This window comes from Bison bison, unplaced genomic scaffold (assembly GCF_000754665.1).
Source record: "Bison bison bison isolate TAMUID 2011002044 unplaced genomic scaffold, Bison_UMD1.0 scf7180017864531, whole genome shotgun sequence".
Lineage (NCBI taxonomy): Eukaryota > Metazoa > Chordata > Mammalia > Artiodactyla > Bovidae > Bison > Bison bison.
Genome location: NW_011495081.1, coordinates 1,526,913 through 1,534,078, shown reverse-complemented (window position 1 = coordinate 1,534,078; position 7,166 = coordinate 1,526,913). Strand labels below are relative to the sequence as shown.

The window sequence follows — 7,166 nt, the reverse complement described above, 5'->3', positions numbered from 1 at the left end:
GTTTTTCTGGAACTCTCTTGCTTTTTCGATGATCCAGCGGATGTTGGCAATTTGATCTCTGGTTCCTCTGCCTTTTCTAAAACCAGCTTGAATATCTGGAAGTTCTTGCATATATAATTCTTCTGATCAGGTTTATTGGGACATTATTTGGCTCCAAGTCACAACGTACTATTGTGCATCTGTACTTTGCAAAGCCCAACAGTAGAAGTTGAGGGGGTATCAGAAATGATTAACCAGGCTCCCTGCTTTTGTGTTGCTTCCCATCTCAAGGGTAAGACTGACCTGTTATAAGTAACTTTTAGAACAAGAGGCTGAATGAGGCAAGTGCTATAACTGAACGAAAAGCTAAGTGCTATGTAAGCAGAGGAGGGATACCTTGTTCTGATTGAGCTAATGGAAGACTTCAGGTGGAGGATGGATTTGTGGTGGGAAAGACACACTGGGCTCAGGGCCTGAGGAGCACCAACTGGGGTGTCTGCCGTGTTCTGTTTCACCAGGGGAATGACTGTAGGGTGAGGGACCTGTGAACAGTTGGGAGCAGAGAAAGGGGGCCAGGCTTAAAGAAGAACGGTCACACAGGTGCTCAGATTTGAGGTGGGATTATTAAAGGTTTTTGGTCCAGGGCATGGGAAGGCTTAGATCTTCCCCACCAGTCACTTTTTCTTGCATTTGATTTCCCAGTAGGAAATACAGTCAGGAGTAGCAGTTAATTGGGACTCCAATTGATCTGCATGAGTGAGTATCCAATAACGCTCACTGTTATGTTCTGGGCTGAATGCTGACTTTAGCTTAAAGACTAAGTTGGGCTTCAGGTCTCAGAAACTTGAATCTGGATCCTTCTAACCTGCTGAATTATATAGAGGCAAAGGCCAGCGTGCCTAGGCATGCATATGGAAACACAGTGGGCCTGCCTGGATGGCTACTTGTAGTCACCTGGAGAAGGTAAAGGGATAGATGGGTCTGTACCTTCAGCACACAGGAATCTGACCCCAAAGAAAATGTGATGTGAAAAATGATCTAGAATTTTGATCAATCAGATGAATAACTCTTCCTCTCTTGAAAAGTTAGGGAGTGAACTAGGAAGAGATGGCAAAAGCTTGCATGATGGAAGGAGAGTGGTGGTAGTATTCCCTCTCCTACAGGCAGTGAGGGGTGCAAAGTGGATGAGGGTCCATGAACCAGGAGAACAGATTTTAGTTAACAGAACAAAACAGGAAGGCTCAAGTCCTTGCTAACACTTAGGAAGTGGTCAAGTTGACGGAGCCCATGAATCAGAAAAAGGTGGATGATCAAAGGGCCAAGAGATTGACAGCAAATGAGGAGCAAAGAAAGATAAGTAGGAGAAGAGACAAATGGCCCTGACAAGGCAAATGGAAGCACTGCTGTCTACCTGTCCGCTTAACTGGTTGAGACCAAGTCCCTGGTGACTCTCAGACAATGGTGACTGCAGGTAGCTGACCTGGTAGTTAATGCAGCGTCACGTGTGGAGAGATATCTGTCTGTGTGGTGGGAAGTGTGGGGTGGGCAGGAGGCACTTCAGCTTCCTTCCTCCAACTCTGACAACCTCTGCTGTGTTATAGACACATGAGCAATATACGATACTGTTTTCTTAAAGAAGTAATGTTTGAAATGTATGAAAACTATTGGTATGGCAGAAAAGACTGGACTGGAATTTAGCAAGCAAGAGTTTTAGTCCTAATTCTGCTAGTTTGGCTCCTTGAACAATAATAAAAACTACAATAAAGGCCATGATGATACTGATAGTCTGCTAAGCTATATGCCACACAGTGTGTGTAATCATACCTTCTATGTAGTATTTTATCTGATCCTCACAATAACCCTACAAAATAGGCATATTATTCCCATTTCACAGATGAGGTGCAGAAAGGGAACTTGCTCAGGGGGATACAGAACTGGTATCAGATCCAATTCTCAAATTGAGGTTTATCTGATATTAAAGACTATGATCTTCTAGCACTCACTTGACTGCTATAACTTCACTCTTACCTCTAATAGATGAGTAAATGTCTTTACCTATGAAAAATGCTATTGGTGTTTTGATGGGGATTGCATTGAGTGGTAGATTGCCTTGGGTAGTGTTTAACAATATTAACCTTCTAATCCAAAAATATGCTGTATCTTTCCACATAAGTCAGACAGAGAGAGATAAATGTTGTATGATTTCACTTATATGTGGAACCTAAAACATACAATAAATAGTGAATATAACAAAAAATAGCCACAGATATAGAGCATAAACTAATGACTGCCAGTGGGGAGAGGAAAGGAGGAGGGGCCATATCTAGAGGTAGGGGATTAAAAGGGACAAACCATTATGTATAAAATAAGCTACAAAGATATATCATACTACACAGAGAAGATAGCCAATATTTTATAATAACTATAGATGGAATATAAACTTTAACAATTGTGAATCACATAACCATTAACAATTGTGAATCACTATATTGTATACCTGTAATTTATATAATACTGTACATCAACTATACTCAATAAAAAAAGAAGTATGATGGAATTTCAAATGAATAAATGTTTGTGACAAATCATTGTAAGCTAAAAGTTCTTTAAAAAGGAAGCAATTATTATCCTACTCCAAGTCTGGTGCTTTTAAATGTTTGTTGAATAAATACAAATTGGAAATACAATTTATCTATCTCTCTATACATTTATCTCAACTTTTTTTTTTTTTTTCAGTTCTACTTATGCGAAGAAGAATTGTTGTAAACTGCCAAAAAAGATCTTCTAGAAAATCTCTAAGTAGAAGGGCTGCTTTCCCAAGTTTGGTTAGTTTTAGAGGATTAAAAAAATGATTGATGACTTCCCTGGTGGTCCAATAGTTAGGAATCCACCTGCCAGTGCAGGGGACACGGGTTCGATCTCTAGTCCGGGAAGGTTCCTCATGCTGCGAGGCAACTAAGCCCACATGCTGCAACGACTGAAGCCTGCGCACCCTGGAGCCCGTGCTCCACAGCAAGGAAAACCGCTGCAGTGAGCAGCCTGTGCGCCCTGGAGCCCGTGCTCCACAGCACGGAAAACCGCGGCAGTGAGCAGCCTGTGCCCCGTAACGAAGTGCAGCCCCCACTGGCGGCAACTAGAGAACGTCTGTCCTTACACAAAAACCCAGTGTGGACAATAAATGAAAAAAAAAATTTTTTTTTCTTGGGATTTTTTTTTTTTTTTGATCTTAATCTTCTTCTTCTTTTTTTTTTTTTCTTGATCTTGGGATACCCTTTATGAATGTGTATAAAGGTGGCTCAGTGATAAAGAATCTACCTGCCAATTCAGGAGACGCAGGAGACACAGGTTCAGTGCTTGAGTTGGGAAGATCCCCTGGAGGAGGAAATGGCAACCCATTCCAGTATTCTTGATGGGATAATCCCATGGCAGAGGAGCCTGGTGGGTGGGAAAGAGTCCGGCATGACTTAGTGAGTGAGCACACGCATACCCTTCATGAAAGGAATCATAAAGGAGTTCCCTCTGTTAAGTACACTATATGTTAGGGACACTTTCTAATCTCATTTAATCTTCAAATTGTGGGCATTATTATTTTCATTTGCTCGGTAAGGAAACTAAACCTTTGAGAAGTTGAGAAATTCACCCATATTCATCTTGGTCAAAGTACAATCATGAAGCCTGAAAATACTGGATGTCTTGACATAAGAATCTAGCTTTGAAGGCAAAGCTTGAGAATAACTTATTATGACCTTTAACTTCTTACCAAGTCAAGAAAAGAAAAAGGATTCCAGGGCCTATTGGAAAAGCATTCCCCAAAGGTTTGGATAAATAAATAGTTTCGGCAGTCCTGTGACACTGAAGAGTGAGGGCCTGTTTCTCCCTGGAGCCCTGGGAAGTATCTCCAGCTCTTCCCAGTAGCCTTGGCTCCCACACTCATCTGGCTAGAATCTTGTTTTCCTCTGCAGCAGAGCTGGGCTGCAGTTTTTGATAGTGCTTGTCTTCAACAAGTTTCCACATGAACCTCTGATCTAGTGCTGGAATAAAGCGACAGCAGAGGGAGGCCCAGCTTGGAATGAGTCAGGTGGAGACTGATGCCTTGTTTCTTGTTAAACACTGTTCTCCCTCCAGGTATGTGCTTTTCCCCAACAGTTGAACTCTGTCAACACAAGTCTGGGCTTCCCTCTCCCTACTAATGCAAACATTGTTATAGCAGGAAAGGAATAGAAATCCATGGCTGAAATGTGAAAACCTATGCTTTCAGGTAGAGGATCAAGAGCCCTTCACCTTGCCAAACATTATTTGAATTTTGTAGAACAAACACTGGAGTTTAAGTTACATCCTCGAATTCAATATTTGGCATAGGATGATAACCACTGCTGATCTCTCCCATTTGGTGTACCTGTTAATTGTTTTGAGATAAAGTGATGAACCCCATCAGAGGATTTGTGGGTTCAGTTGCTTTACCCTACTTTTTTTAAGTAGAGAAGAAACTGAGTTTCAGAGAAGTTAAGTGATTCACCCAGGATTATATAGCCACTTGAAGAGTTGGCTGTGTATAAAGAATTGAGGGCTCCTAACTTGTATTAAAGTGACTTTTTAACCCTACTAGAATTAATTCTGTTTTTGTTAGTATCTATATCCACTGAGATAAAGCAATTTGTCCCGGATCAGCTTGAAACCATGTTCTTAAGAAGTCATCTGCTAGTACCTAATAGTATTTACTATTGCTAAATATTTTGATGCAGTTTACCTGGTTTCTAATGTTGTGACTGAGGGTAGAACTTCTGGGAGTCTGCCTTGGTTTGTATCTCAACTGCACCAATTATTAGCTCTCTTGTATGTGTTAGTTACCAAGTCATGTCTGACTCATATGTGAATCCATGGATTGTAGCCTGCTAGGCTTCTCTGTCCATAGGATTCTCCAGGCAAGAATACTTGAGTAGGTTGCCATTTCCTTCTCCATGGGATCTTCCCAACCCAGGGATCGAACCCTGGTCTCCTGCATTGTAAGCAGAGTCTTTACCATCTGAGCTCCAGGGAAGCCACCATTATCTTAGGAAATTTTTACCTCTTTGCAGTCTCATTTCCCTTTTCATAAAGTGGGAATACTAACAACATCCACCTAACCCTGAGTGACTATGAGAATTAAGTGAAATTATACATACACAGAGGTCAGAACTGTGCCAGGCACACAGTAAATACCCAATAAATGTCAGAGATCCCTATTATTGTGTGGAACCTTAAGACATTTTAGCTTTGCCTCTCTCATTAACTAGCCTCATACTCGCTGTGCCTCAGTTTCCTCATCTGTGAGATAAAATTCTTATTGCTTCACCATTCAAAATAGATTGAGCTTATTTATATGCTTGCAATGGAGACACTTATTCATTTGATAATTTATTCTTTGTTGAATGAATCTTTATTGAGTGCCAGCTATGCAGGGCACCCTATGAGCAAGACAGAGGAGTCCCCTGTTTTCAAGGAGTTTATAGTCTGTAAAAGAAAGAAAGAAAAGAAAGTGAAGTTGCTCAGTCATGTCTGACTCTTTGCGACCTCATGGACTGTAACCTACCAGGCTCCTCAGTCCATGGAATTTTCCAGGCAAGAGTACTGGAGTGTGTTGCCATTTCTTTCTCTAGGGGATCTTCCCGACCCAGGGATCGAACCTGGGTCTCCCACATTGCAGGCAGATGCTTTACGGTCTGAGCCACCAGGGAAGCCCCCTGTGAAGGAGATAGAAAACCATACAAACCGCTCGAGTAAAGGATGAGTATGTAAAGTGGAGTATGGGGTGCTGTGGAGACACACAGCAGGGGTACTCACATAGTCTGAGGGTAGGGGTAGGCGGGTTAAGGAAGACTTCTTGGAAGTGATAATTAAGCCAAAACTCAGAGGATGGGTAACAGTAATTGGGCAAAGAAAGAAAAAAATGTTCTAGGAAGAAAGTAAGAGAATCAAGAAAAAGGAAGAGAATCAAGTGGTTCTACCGTATTTCATCTACTTTGAGACACCACTCATTTTTAAGATGTGGCCTTATTTTACATCTTAAAAATGAATTGTGTCTCAAACTAGATGAAATAAGTAAACCTTAAGAAGGGAAAAACACTGCCAGTCGAACTTCGACATAAAGTTTTAGCACTATGGTTTTAATGCTGTTTGAAAGAACATATAAAAATGTTATTATACAGTGCTCTATCAAATATAACCAAATAAAAATATACGTGAAATAGTTTGTTTTCAGTATTCTTGAAACTTACTGTTAGATTTTCCTGAAAGTCGTTTTGATTCAGAGGCATGGATGTCAAACTTTTCCAGTATGATCAAGAGCCATGGGCTTCCCTTGTGGCTCAGCTGGTAAAGAATCTGCTTGCAATGCGGGAGACCTGGGTTGGAAAGATCTCCTGGAGAAGGGAAAGGCTACCCACTCCAAGATTCTGGCCTGGAGAATTCCACAGACTGTATAGTCCCTGGGGTCACAAAGAGTCAGACACGACTGACTGACTTTCACTTTCAAGAGCCTTGGTGATACAGTGTTTCGTAAAAGAATTCATGGTTGAGCTGAAAGCCATCCGAACTGGGCTCTTCAGCTGGATTTGTGAGTCCATGGGATTAGCCGTCTTTTGCTTCCTACTTGGGAAATGTTGCTGAGCGCCTCTGATTCATCCCCTCTCACAGCATTTGCTGCCTAGAGGTTAAAAGGGTGGCCTACAGTTGTTTCTGGGATTTTCTTCCAAACTAACACCCATTCTGACAGTTTTGAAACTGCGGCTTTTCAAGTTTGTGCATGCAAGACCAAAGCAATTAGTTAACAACTGTTGTCTGTTCTAGAATGATTATCAGATGCAATCCAATCTCAGAGGGTGGGTGTTATGATGTGGGAAAAAAAACGCATCTGTGAGCTGAGGAGGATCTCCTTGGAGAAATCCTGTGACAAGCAGAAACGGCCTGGCTCTAGCTCACTGCTGTACTCAGTCACTGGCTAAAAGCTGCCTGGGGAGGGTGTGGCCCTGGCATGAATTGCTATCACAAATACCCAAAGTGCGGCTGCTGGAATCTATTGGCTAACTGTACTACTACGTGAAGTTTTTCTTTTTCATGGATGATCTTAGCAATCCTCCATGGCTGCCACACCCCATAAAGTATACGGAGCAGTTACTACTAGCCCTATTTTAAACAGGTTTCATATAATT

General features: G+C 41.7%; 1 long non-coding RNA gene across 1 annotated transcript in view; it reads left to right on the top strand.

The window, feature by feature from the left end:
* The window catches only part of LOC104982423, a 24,535-nt gene extending 21,396 nt beyond the window's left edge, over positions 1 to 3,139 (top strand). Inside the window, exon 3 of the long non-coding RNA XR_824507.1 lies at positions 2,716 to 3,139. This is a non-coding gene — a long non-coding RNA (uncharacterized LOC104982423). The remainder of the gene's footprint in view (positions 1 to 2,715) is intronic.
* Positions 3,140 to 7,166: the final 4,027 nt, after the last annotated feature.